We start from the raw sequence: 12,990 nt of genomic DNA, 5'->3' as shown, positions 1-12,990 counted from the left end.
TAGAGGGAACCAGCCATTTTCTGTCTAGATTATTCGTTTGTTAAATTGTGTTTCATCTATGTGATAGGTTTGAGGTAGATTTTAGTAGTAGAAGATTTTGTGTAAGAGTACCCTTCATTGAAATTTTGCCTTATGTTTTATTTTTATATTTAAACTAAGGGCTTGTTTTCTAATTCTACACTACTATAACAAATGTTATAAATAAGAACAAAATTAAAAAGCAGGGTATACACTCACTTCATAATATTAATCATTAGATAACTAACATAGGACTATTATTAATTTTAAAAGATTGGCTGTTCGTGTATAAATTTGTCTCCAGTTGGTGTCTATTTTTTCTTGCTTCTCAATATTATTACTATCAAGAATTTCAGGCTTAATGAACCATAATGCACGATCTCATTCTCACAAAATGAGGGTAATACAAAAAATTGAGGATGAACAGGTTAAATGTGAGAAAATTATTGAAAAGGCGGATGAAAATGAAAAAAAAAAAAAAATCAAAGATATGATGGAAATTTTCAACTTGATCAAGAGACTATAAATTGCACAGTTATGTAAACTATGTTGGTAAGGGTTCAAGCACAAGAGCTACAACAGTTGTCGATTTTAGAAGATTTTCTATTTTGATTTTTATATTTAACATGTTATTCTTGTTTCCATTTGTTTGATTAAAATAGGACAAGTGATATCATAGCTTATTTTTATTAAGCTCAATAGGTACGTATTAAAACATTTATAGTCTATTAGTCTCACTCTTATAAGGAGAATATATTTACTATAATTTTCTGATATGGGACATCACAATCTCCCCAATTTAGTCACACAACGTCTTCGTCACGATCCTATTCGTAGTCTACCCCGATTAGAACTCTATAAATGACTCATGTGACACTTTATTCTCACGGTATTCAAGAAGTACTCTCCCGTGACACTCTATTCCTACCACCGGGTCGGCTCTAATACCACCTGTAATGTCTCAAACATGAGTACCGTTACCCGTGAGGAAATAGATTATAAATACCATCAAACAAAATTACGGGGCACCATAGCCCAAGCTCAAAAGGTATATATGAAAGTATCTATAATTTATTAGCCCTACTTTATAATTCATATTTATAGTAATTTTCTAATGTGAGCATCACAATCTTCCTAACTTAGTCACGCGACGTCCTCATCGCGATCCCATTCATATTCCTAGTCTCCCCGGTTAAAACTCTAGAAGTGACTCAAGTGACACATTGTTGCTGCAGGATTCAAGATGTGCTTTCCTGTGACACTTTGTTCCTACCACCGGGCCGACTCTGATACCACCTATAATTCCTTTAACCCATGTACCATTACCCACGAGGAAATATACTACAACTACTCCCACAACTACTCCCGAGCAAATCATTATGTCATCACAACCCAAACTCAAAAGGTATTCATTAAGGTATCTATAGTCTATTACCCTCACTCTCCTGTGACACTTTATTCCTACCATTGGGTCAACTCTGATACCACCTGTAATTCCCTATACCTGGGTACCATTACCCGGAAATAGACTACAAATACCCCCGAGCGAGCAAATCATTAGGTCATCACCACCCAAACTCAAAAGGTACCCATGAAGGTATATGTAGTCTATTAGCCTCACTCTTATAAGAAAATCATATATACTATGATTTTTTAATGTGGGACATCACAATCTCCCCAACTTGGTCACGCGATATCCTCATCATAATCCCATTTGTAGTCCTAGTCTCTCCCGGTTAAGACTCTAGAAGTGACACACATGGCACTTTGTTACCGCATGATTCAAGAGGTGCTCCACTGTGATACTTTGTTCCTACCATCGGGTCAACTCTAATATCACTTGTAACACTCTGAACCTGAGTACCCTACTTGTGAGGAAATAGACTATAAATACTCCTAAGTAAACTACTGGACAACTATAGCCCAAGCTCAAAAGGTATCTATATTCTATTAGTCTAACTTTATAAGGAGTTCATATTTACTGTAATTTCACGATATGGAACATCACAATAACATTTGCACATCAATTTTGGTGCATTTTTTTTTATAATATCTTATTTTTCAATAATAATTTAGTTGTACATGCCAAATTTTACAAAGATTATTTTGAGTTACAAATTTTAGTGATTAATTGTTGTTATTTTGTAGTATTCTTTTATCGCTTTCAAATATTATTTATATTCAAAAAATAAATATTCACAGGGTTATATATGGTTTAGTGGTTAGAACTTGGAATCAATGACTTGGGTTTGATTATAGTGACTTTTTTAGTAACTAAAAAAAAGAAGTGAACATAAATGAGTTAAGAATCTAAGATCAAGTTTTAGAAGTGAAACCAAATTTCAATAGCAGATTACAAATCAAGACCCTAGTCCATAAGAATCTTCCCCAGCGGATCACGAATCAATACCTTAGTTCATACTAGGAGCATTTCAGCGGAAAAAAATCATCTAGTCATTTAACCTAGTTGTTACAGATTTTCCCTAACATATCATATTCTGAATATATGAAGACTCTAATTTCCTATGACTAGTTTTGAAAAACAAAATGTGTCTTGTCTTCTAGTCATTGCACTAATGATAATAATGATAAGTTTCCATAGATCATTTATTGGATCCCTAATTCACACTAGGGACATTTTGTTTCGAGAAATGTATCCAACATTCTATGGTGATACCCTTTAACCCAGTTGATAAGGATATTTTTTTATCCATTTTGTATTTGAACTCTTGATCTGTTCCAGATCATGAGTATATTGAAATACCCACCGAAATCCTTTAGCTTCGAACGCTAAGGTAGTCCTTTTGAGTTTGCCCTTAAATCCTTCAGCATCGCTAAGATCAAAGCCGAAAGACTTGTTCGAAATACTTCAGCTTTGAATGTTAAGGTAGTCCTTTGGAGTTTGTCCATGAAACCCTTGAGCATTTTCAAAGTCAAAGCCTCAAGACTTGTTCGAAATTCTTCAGCTACGAACACTAAGGTAATCCTTTTGATCTTGCCCATGAAACTCTTCAGTATCGCTAAGGTCGAAGCCTCAAAACTTGTAAAAATCTTTTAGCTTTGAACGTTAAGGTAGTCTTTCTATCACGATTTTGATCTCCTCAATCGAACTATATGCAGACCTGATTCCCCACATAGGAATATTTAGACAACCTCCTAGTAAGTTCAGTCCCTTCAGTCCAAATTCTTCATTCATAGGAATGAAAGTCAAGACCTCGATTCATACTAGATGTATTTTTCAAGAAAAATGCATAAATATGATTTGCATTGCATGGATCACTCATTTGATAATGCATCTCAAAATCATCATTCAAACCTTAATCTCAATAGCGGTCATCTTTCGAATTCATTGAAAACTCTTTAGCTCAGGTTAAGGTCTGGATTTTCAAATCATTGATTTCGGTTTCGAAAAGAGAAATTGAACTACCTTTTACCTTTGGAAAGATCCATCTTCCACGAGGATAAGTAGGCAGTCTAACAAATAGGTTCGGACAAATTCGCAGAAATTTGTCGCTCTGAAGTGAAGAAGATGCCTGACCATGACCCGTAACCTAATTTTAACCATGCCATCTGACCAAGACTCTAGTCCATTTACATTTAACACTCGTTTGTTTTTCATATTTGTAATTGTCTATTTATTTTATATATTTTATGCTTTAATCATTTTTTTAATTCTTAAAAAAAATATAAAATGACTAAAAATAATAATTTTGATAAAAACCATAAACATATTTTTCGCTAGAGCTTGTTTGGCTATATTTTAACATTTTTACATATTCATTTGGATTATAGCTTTGATTTTAAAATTCTAACAAATATATAAAAAAAGTTCATGGTATTCAAAAATAAATTTGTGACTATAAAAAGTTATTTCCTCCATTTGGAACTATTTAATTATTTTCTTTATCATTTTTTTACTATCCTTTACATACTTACTCTTATATACTTATTCTTTATGTGTATTATTTTTGGCTCTCCATGTCACCCTTAGACTTAGGATATGGCATATTTAGACTCTTAGCACAGATAATGCTTAAGAACAATAAGATGTGTAAAAATATTTCTAAACTAATGGACAAACACATACGTAGTAGAGATCGTCATGTAAGACATAAAATTAGACTCTTTCTCATGATTGAAAAGAATCTCTGATTTTATAGTGTTCTTACACTAAATTTATTTTTCCTAATTTTGTGAAAAAAATAAGGTGGTGAATCATGTAGTCGAGAAATTATTTTAAATCGACAAAAGCTAATTAAATTTACCATTTTAGTTTCTCATCTCACTCAAGATTCGAGGGAAATGTAAGTTATGTGATTTAGATTATTGAGTTCGATTTATTTTATAAACTTGATTTAATCGAGAATAGTTTTTACGACGAATCATGTTGTTCGCAATTTTTTTGTGTTACAATAACATTTGCACACCAATTTTTTAGTTACATCTTATAAAGTTTTTTAATAGATTATTTTGATTAAAAAAAATTAGTTGTTATTTTTATAGTATTCTTCTGTCACTTCCAAGATTATTTATATTCAAATAATGTATATTCACATGGGTTCTATGATGTAGTGGTTATCACTCTAGACTTTGAACTCCCGATAGGATCTCCTTTTTATAACTCAAAAAAAGGTTATAATTTTTGTTGTATCTTATAAAATTTTGCAATAAATTATTTTGAGATACAAATTATAGTTGTTATTTTCTTTTCAATTCCAAATTATCTCTTTTCAATACTTTTTTTTTTAACTCCACACCATTTTTACAATAACATTTGCACACCAATTGTTTTGTTGCGTATTATAAATTTGTAATAAATTATTTTGATTGATAAGTTTTAGTTGTTATTTTTGTAGTATTCTTTTATAACTTCAAACATTATGTCTATTCAAATAATATACATTCACATGAGTTCTATGGTGTAGTGGTTAACACTCTGGACTTTGAATCTAGTGACTTGGGTTTGACTCCTAGTAGGACCTTCCATTTTCGTAATTCAAAAGGAAGTTGTATCATTTTAAATTTTTTATTTTTATTTTGAGAAAACGATTTATCGTCATTTTATTAAAAAAACACAAAAGGGTAAAAACCTACAATGTTTTGAATTAGAACAAAAACAACTTTTGCTCTAATTTTTAGATGACTTAAACAAAGCAACCAACAATTGAATTACATGCTATCTATCAAATTACAACACACATTTAAACAAATAAAAAAAATAAAATAAAAAAAATAAAAAAATTACAACACACATTTAAACAAATAGAAGTCTAACGCGCCTTAAACAACAAATTTGTTTTTATGATTTCTTTGAATTTGATTGACCAATTTAGACATAGCTCCAAATTTTCCGGGCTAATGGGTATTCTCCTCCATGTATGTATTAGGGCATGTCCATCGTTAACAATATCTTGCCAAATCTGATCACCATCATGCCTTGCTCTTGTATCTTCTTAGATTTTTCAATAGATTATTTTAGTTGTTATTTTGTAGTATTTATTTTCACCTCCAACGTTATCTCACTAATGGGCTATCCGTGACCTCTATGGTGTAATTGTTAGCACTCAGGACTTTGAATCCAGCGACCTGGGTTCGACTCCCGATAAGACCTACCATTTTCGTAATTCAAAACGAAGTTGTATCTTATAAAATTTTACAATATATTATTTTAGTTGTTATTTTGTAGTATTTTTCACATGGATTATATGGTGCATTGGTTAGTAATTTAGACATTGAATTTTTTTTTTCACTTCTAACATTATCTCTATTCAAACCGTATAGGTTCACATGGATTATTATATGGTGCAGTGGTTAGTACTTTATACATTAAATTCAGCGACCTGGGTTTCACTCCTATTAGGACCTATTCTAGGACCTATTCTGTAACTCTCTTTTAGGTAACTCAAAAAATGTGATCGATAAATGAGTTTAGGATATAACATCTATGCACCATATTTTGTGTTACAATAACATTTGCACACACAAATTTTTTTAGTTGTATTTTATACAATTTTGCAATAAATTATTTTTAGTAACAAATTTTAGTTGTTATTTTTGTAGTATCTTTTATCACTTTTAACATTGTATTTATTCAAATAATATATAAGTATATGTGTTCTATGGTGTAATGGTTAGCACTTTGAATCCAACTACCTAAGTTGAGTTTGACTCCCGGTAGGACCTACCCTTTTCGTAATTCAAAAGGAAAGTTATATCTTTTTAGATTTTGAAATAGATTATTCTAGTTGTTATTTTGTAGTATTTTTTTTCCACATCCAACATTATTTCTATTTAAACCGTATATATTTAGAACTCTTATCACTGGGCTACCTGTAACCTCTATAGTATAATTGTTAGCACTCAGAACTTTGAATTCAATGATCTGGGGTTGACTCGCGATAGGACCTACCATTTTCGTAATTCAAAACGAAATTGTATCTTATTAGATTTTGCAATATATTATTTTAGTTTTTATTTTATAATATTTTTTCAAATGAATTATATGGTGTAGTGGTTAGTACTTTAGACATCGAATTCTTTTTTTCACTTCCAACACTATCTCTATTCAAATTGTATATGTTCACATGTATTATATGGTGCAATTGTTAGTACTTTAGATATCAAATTCAGTGATCTGGGTTTCACTCCTAGTAGGACCTTTTTTGTAACTAAAAAAATTGTTCGATAAATGAGTTTAGGATATAACATCTACGCACCATTTTTTTGTGTTACAGTAACATTTGCACAAACCAATTTTTTAGTTGTATCCTATACAATTTTGCAATAAATTATTTTTAGTAACAAATTTTAGTTGTTATTTTTGTAGTATTCTTTTATCACTTCTAACATTATGTTTATTCAAATAATATATATTGACATGGGTTCTATGGTGTAGTGATTAATACTTTAGACTTTGAATCCAGCAACCTGGGTTTGACTCCCGATAGGACCTACTAATTTTGTAATTCAAAACAAAGTTTTATCTTTTTAGAGTTTGCAATAGATTATTTTAGTTATTATTTTTTAGTATTTTTTTTCACCTCCAACGTTATCTTTATTCAAACCGTATGGTGTAGTTATTAGCACTCAGGACATTGAATCCAGCGACCTAGGTTCGACTCCCGATAGAACCTACCATTTTAATAATTCAAAACGAAGTTGTATCTTATTAGATTTTTCAATATATTATTTTAGTTGTTATTTTATAATATTATTTTTTCACATTGATTATATGGTGCAGTGGTTAGTACTTTAGACATTGAATTCTTTTTTTCACTTTCAACATTATCTCTATTCAAACCGTATATGTTCCATAGATTATATGGTGCAGTGGTTAGTACATTAGACATTAAATTCAGCGACCTGGGTTTGACTCCTATAAATGAGTTTAGAATATAACATCTACGCACCATTTTATTTTGTTACAATTAAGATTTGCACACACTAATTTTTTAGTTGTATCTTATACAATTTTGCAATAAATTATTTTTAGTAACAAACTTTAATTTTTATTTTTGTAGTTTTCTTTTATTACTTTCAAAATTATATATATTCAAATAATATATAATCACATGGGTTCTATGGTGTAGTGGTTAGCACTTTGGACTTTGAATCCAACGACCTGGGTTCGACTCCCGGTAGGACCTACCCTTTTCGCAATAGATTATTTTATTTGTTATTTTGTAGTATTTTTTTCACCACCAATATTATCTCTATTCAAATCGTATATATTTAGAATTCTTACCACTGAATTACCTATGACCTCTATGGTGTAGTTGTTAGCACTTAGGACTTTGAATCCAGCGATCTGGGTTCGACTCATGATAGTGTTAAAAATAATAAATAAATAATAATCTTGGAAAACATTTAAAGTGATGGTGAAACTCAAGAGTTGAAGATCAAGCGTGAGAGGAAGATGAAGCTCAAGAGATGCATTATTTAATATCATGAATTGTATTTATTTTGAGTTTTATATCCTTCTATTTTATCCTTTAAATTGAGGTTCACTCATTAGTTTTTATATATCAAAATTAAGTGAGTTGTAGCTACTTAAGATTTCTATCAATAAAATCCTATTTTCTTAGTTATAATATTTTCCGCACCAACAAATTTAGTATCAGAGCAATGTTACGTTTCAATATTGAAATGGCATCCACTCTATTCTCATACTCTCCAAGTCAAGTTCCTATCTTTGAAGGCGAATTCTATGAATTCTGGAGCAGCCAAATGGAAACATTTTTCATATCCCTAGGTTTTTGGGATATGATAGATGAAGAAGAACTCGATGTGCCCGATGAAGACGACGAAGAATACGAGAAATTTGAAAAGGATCTCAAAAAACGAGATGCACTAGCTTTGCGCTATATTCAACAAGGAGTTGGGAAAACCATATTTCATCGTATTTTTGGAGTAAAAAAGGTTCAAGATGCTTGGGTGATATTGAAACAGGAATTTCAAGGTACAGAGAAAACGATCGCATTAAAACTCCAAGCCTTGTGGAAAGATTTTGACAATCTAAAGATGGTACAAGATTTTTCTTCTCGTGTTTCCACTATTGTCAATCAAATAAAAATCAGCGGAGATGAAATCAAAGATAAAAAGGTTGTTGAAAAGGTTCTTCGAAGCCTTCCTCAAAAGTTCGATCATGTTCCTGCTGCGATTGAAGAATTAAAAGACTTGTCCAAGATGACAATATATGAGTTGACTGGATCTCTTCTAGCACATGAGCAAAGAATTAATCGCTCTTGTACTCCATCAACTGATCAAGCCTTCAAATCCAAGCAAGTACCAGAAGCGTTTTCAAGAAGTCATCACAAAAAAATTGGTAAGAAAAATGAGAAGACATTCGGTTGGAAAGGTAAAGCACCACAACAATCAAATGATTCTTATTCGTGTATCATTTGAAAGAAATCAAATCATGAGGCAAAAGATTGTTATTTCAAATGCAAAAGATGCAAAATCTCTAATCATTCTCAAAGGGATTGTCGATTTCAAAATCAGGAGAAGAAAGAAGATGATGCAAAATTTGTGAAAGAAGATTATGACGTTATGTTTGTTTCTCTAAATGGTGAAGAGAAGTCAAAAAGTTGATGGTATCTTGATAGCGGTGCTATAACCCATATGACAAGCAATAAAGATATGTTTGTGGAGTTCAACTCAGACATTACTTCAACTGTCGTTCTTGGAGATGGTTCTTATCAAGATGCGAAAGGAAAAGTAACCATTGTTGTTCCAACTTCGGGAGGTAACAAAAATCTTATCACGGATGTTCTATATGTCCCTAATATTTCATATAATCTTCTTAGTATTGGACAACTTATTAAGAAGGACTTCTCGGTATATTTTGATGATGGAAGTTGCAAAATATTTGACAAAAAAAAGAATGTGGTTGTGGTAATTAACGAAATGAAAGATAAGACTTTTTCTCTCACGTTTCCATTAAAAAGTGATTGTGCATTAAAAGTGGAAAATAAAGATTTGTCTAAACTTTGGCATCTTCGATATGGTCATCTAAATCAACGGAGACTTCAGTTGCTAAAAGAGAAAAATATGGTGGTTGGACTTCCTTCTATTCAAGTGATGAATGATATATGTGAAGGTTGTATTTATGGAAAGATGCACAAGCTCCCATTTCTCAAAATTACCTAGCGAGCAAAATGACCACTTGAACTTGTCCATTCTGATATATGTGGCCCGATGCAAACTCCTACTCCTGGAAATAAGAGGTATTTCATTCTCTTTGTTGATGACTATACAAGAATGTTGTGGATTTATTTCCTTAATCAAAAGTCCGAAGCATTTTCTATTTTCTTACGATTCAAGTCTCTAGTTGAAAAGGAAAGTGATCATATAATGAAGTGCTTGAGAACTGATCGTGGAGGAGAATATCTCTCAAATTCCTTTACGGAATATTGCAAAGATAATGGTATCAAAAGACAATTAACCGTCAGTAGATCTCCACAACAAAACGATGTAGCTGAACGGAAAAACCGTACAATTGTAGAGATGGAAAGAAGCATGCTGAAAAGAAAGAAAATTCCAAATCTATATTGGGCTGAAGCTGTTCACACAACTATATATAGTTTCAATCGATCACCAACCAAAGCGGTCAGAAATAAGACTCCATTTGAAGCTTGGTATGATAAAAAGTCCGTCATTGATCATTTTAAAATATTTGGGAGTACTGCTTATGCTCTAATCCCCTCTTAAAGTCGGGAGAAGTTTGAAGAGAAAGGTCAAAAACTTGTGTTCATTGGCTACAGTGATGAATCCAAGGGATATCGATTGATGAATCCATTGACCAACAAAATTATTGTATCTCGAGATGTTGTTTTCGATGAAAAAACTACTTAGAATTGGAAGGGGAAAGAAGTTGAAGACTTGGGATCACAACCATTTACTGATTCAATTGCATCCCAAGCTAGTACATCCCAAGCTAGCTCATCTCAACCTTCTGCACAAGGCTCAGAATCTAATTCAGATAGTCCTCCAAGAAAGACCCAAATGGTTCAAGACATTTATGATGAAATTGAGTTTGGATTATTTTCTTGTGAGCCACAATCATTCCAAGAAGTTTATCAAAAATAATATTGGCAAAAAGCAATGAAGGACGAGTTATCTACAATTGAGAAAAATTCAACATGAGAACTCGTGGACTTGCCAGATGGAAATAAAACTATTGGTTTAAAATGGGTCTATAAAGTAAAGTACAATGAGGATGGTTTGATTCAAAAACATAAAGCTCGACTTGTCACAAAGGGTTATTCTCAACAACCGGGAGTTGATTTCTCAGAAACTTATGCTCATGTTGCAAGAATGGAGACAATCCGTACTTGTGTAGCCATTGCAGCTTAGTTGGAGGTAAATATATTTCAACTTGATGTAAAATCAGCTTTTCTAAATGGAGAAATTCAAGAAGAGGTGTATGTTGAGCAGCCCGAAGGTTTTGAGATCAAAGAAAAAGAGAAGAAAGTTTATCGACTAAAAAAGGCATTGTATGGGTTAAAGTAGGCACCCCGAGCGTGGAACAGCAAAATCAATAGCTATTTCATCAAGAAAGGTTTTAATCGAAGTACAAGTAAATCATCTCTATATGTGAAGACTATTGACAAATATTTCTTGATTGTATGTTTATATGTTAAGATCTCATCTATTTTGGAACAAACAAAGCTATGGTGGAAGACTTCAAGAATCAAATGATGAAAGAATTTGAGAGGACAGACTTGGCACTCATGAAATATTTTCTTGGTATACAAGTTAAGAAAAGTCCAAGAAGAATCTTTATATCTCAAGAAAAATATATTGAAGATCTGCTCAAGAAATTCAATATGAGTCAATGCAAGCCCCTCTCCACTCCTATGGCGTTGAATGAAAAATTTCAAGTTAACGACGACGGTGAGAAAGCTGACTCAATTAGTTATAGAAAGTTGATTGGTTCCTTAATCTATCTCAACACAAGACCGGATATCACACATTCGGTAAGCTTGCTTTCTAGATTTTTGAATGAGCCAAGTCAAATTCATTTTGCAGCCGAAAAATAAACCTTAGATATCTTAAAGGCACAAAAACTCAAGGCATTGAATTCAAAAAGGAAAGTGAATGTATGTTGGTTGGGTATACAGATAGTGATTGGGCAAGCTCGATTGATGATCGAAAAAGTACATCCGGTTATATCTTTTGTCTTGGATCAAATGTAATATCATGGAGCTCAAGAAAATAGAAATTTGTGGCATTGTCATCAGCCGAAACAGAGTATATAGCATGTACTGATGCAGCTTGTGAAGCTGTTTGGCTTCAAAGAATTTTAAAGGACATTAAGTTTGAACAATGTGAGCTGACAATTATTCATTGTGACAATATGTCAGCTATTGCAATGACAAAGAATCCTGTTTTTCATGCTCGGTCCAAACATATTGAACTACGGCATCATTTTATTCGAGATTTGGTTACTCAAAAAAGTAATTTCCATGAGGTTTATCAAGACGGAGGATCAGCCAACAAATATCATGACCAAAGCCGTCACGATTGACAAGTTCGACAAATTCAAGAAGAAACTCAAGATTACTAATTAAGAGGGGTGTTAAAAAAATAAATAATTAATAATCTTGGAAAACATTTAATGTGATGGTGAAACTCAAGAGTTGAAGATCAAGCGTGAGAGGAAGATGAAGCTCAAGAGATGCATTATTTAATGTCATGAATTGTATTTATTTTGAGTTCTAGATCCTTCTACTTTATCCTTTAAATTGAGGTTCACTCATTAGTTTTTATATATCAAAATTAAGTGAGCTGTAGCTACTTGAGATTTCTATCAATAAAATCCTATTTTCTTAGTTATAATATTTTCCGCACCAACAGATAGGACCTACCATTTTCGTAATTCAAAACGAAGGTATATCTTATTAGATTTTGTAATATATTATTTTAATTGTTATTTTATAGTATATTTTTCACATGGATTATATGGTGTACTGGTTAGTACTTTAGTTATTGAATTCTTTTTTTCACTTCTAACATTATCTCTATTCAAATTATATATGTTCACATGTATTATATGGTGCAGTTGTTAGTACTTTAGACATGACCTGGGTCCTACTCCTAGTAGGACCTTTTCTATAACTAAAAAAAAGTGTTCGATAAAAAAAGTGGTTAGTACCTTAGTCATTGAATTCTTTTTTTCACTTCCAACATTATGTCTATTCAAATGATATTTATTGACATGGGATCTATGGTGTAGTGAATGGCACTCTAGACTTTGAATCCAACGACCTGGGTTTGAATCCTGGTTGGACCTACTATTTTTTAAATTCAAAACGAAGTTTTATCTTTGTAAATTTTGCAATAGATAGTTTTAGTTGTTATTTTGTAGTTTTTTTTCACCTCCAACATTATCTCTATTCAAACTGCATATATTCCGGACTCTACCACCGGACTCTACCACTAAACTACACGTGACATATATGGTGTAGTATT

At 31.9% G+C, this 12,990-nt stretch overlaps 1 non-coding gene across 1 annotated transcript; it reads left to right on the top strand.

The window, feature by feature from the left end:
• The first annotated feature begins 7,592 nt into the window (after positions 1–7,592).
• On the top strand, positions 7,593–7,664 carry TRNAQ-UUG. Its single transcript has one exon. It is a non-coding gene; the product is annotated as a tRNA-Gln (tRNA).
• The last annotated feature ends 5,326 nt before the right edge of the window (positions 7,665–12,990 follow it).

This window comes from Impatiens glandulifera, chromosome 4 (genome assembly GCF_907164915.1).
Source record: "Impatiens glandulifera chromosome 4, dImpGla2.1, whole genome shotgun sequence".
Lineage (NCBI taxonomy): Eukaryota > Viridiplantae > Streptophyta > Magnoliopsida > Ericales > Balsaminaceae > Impatiens > Impatiens glandulifera.
Note: the sequence above shows the minus strand (reverse complement) of the source record. Positions and strands in the feature narration are given on the sequence as shown.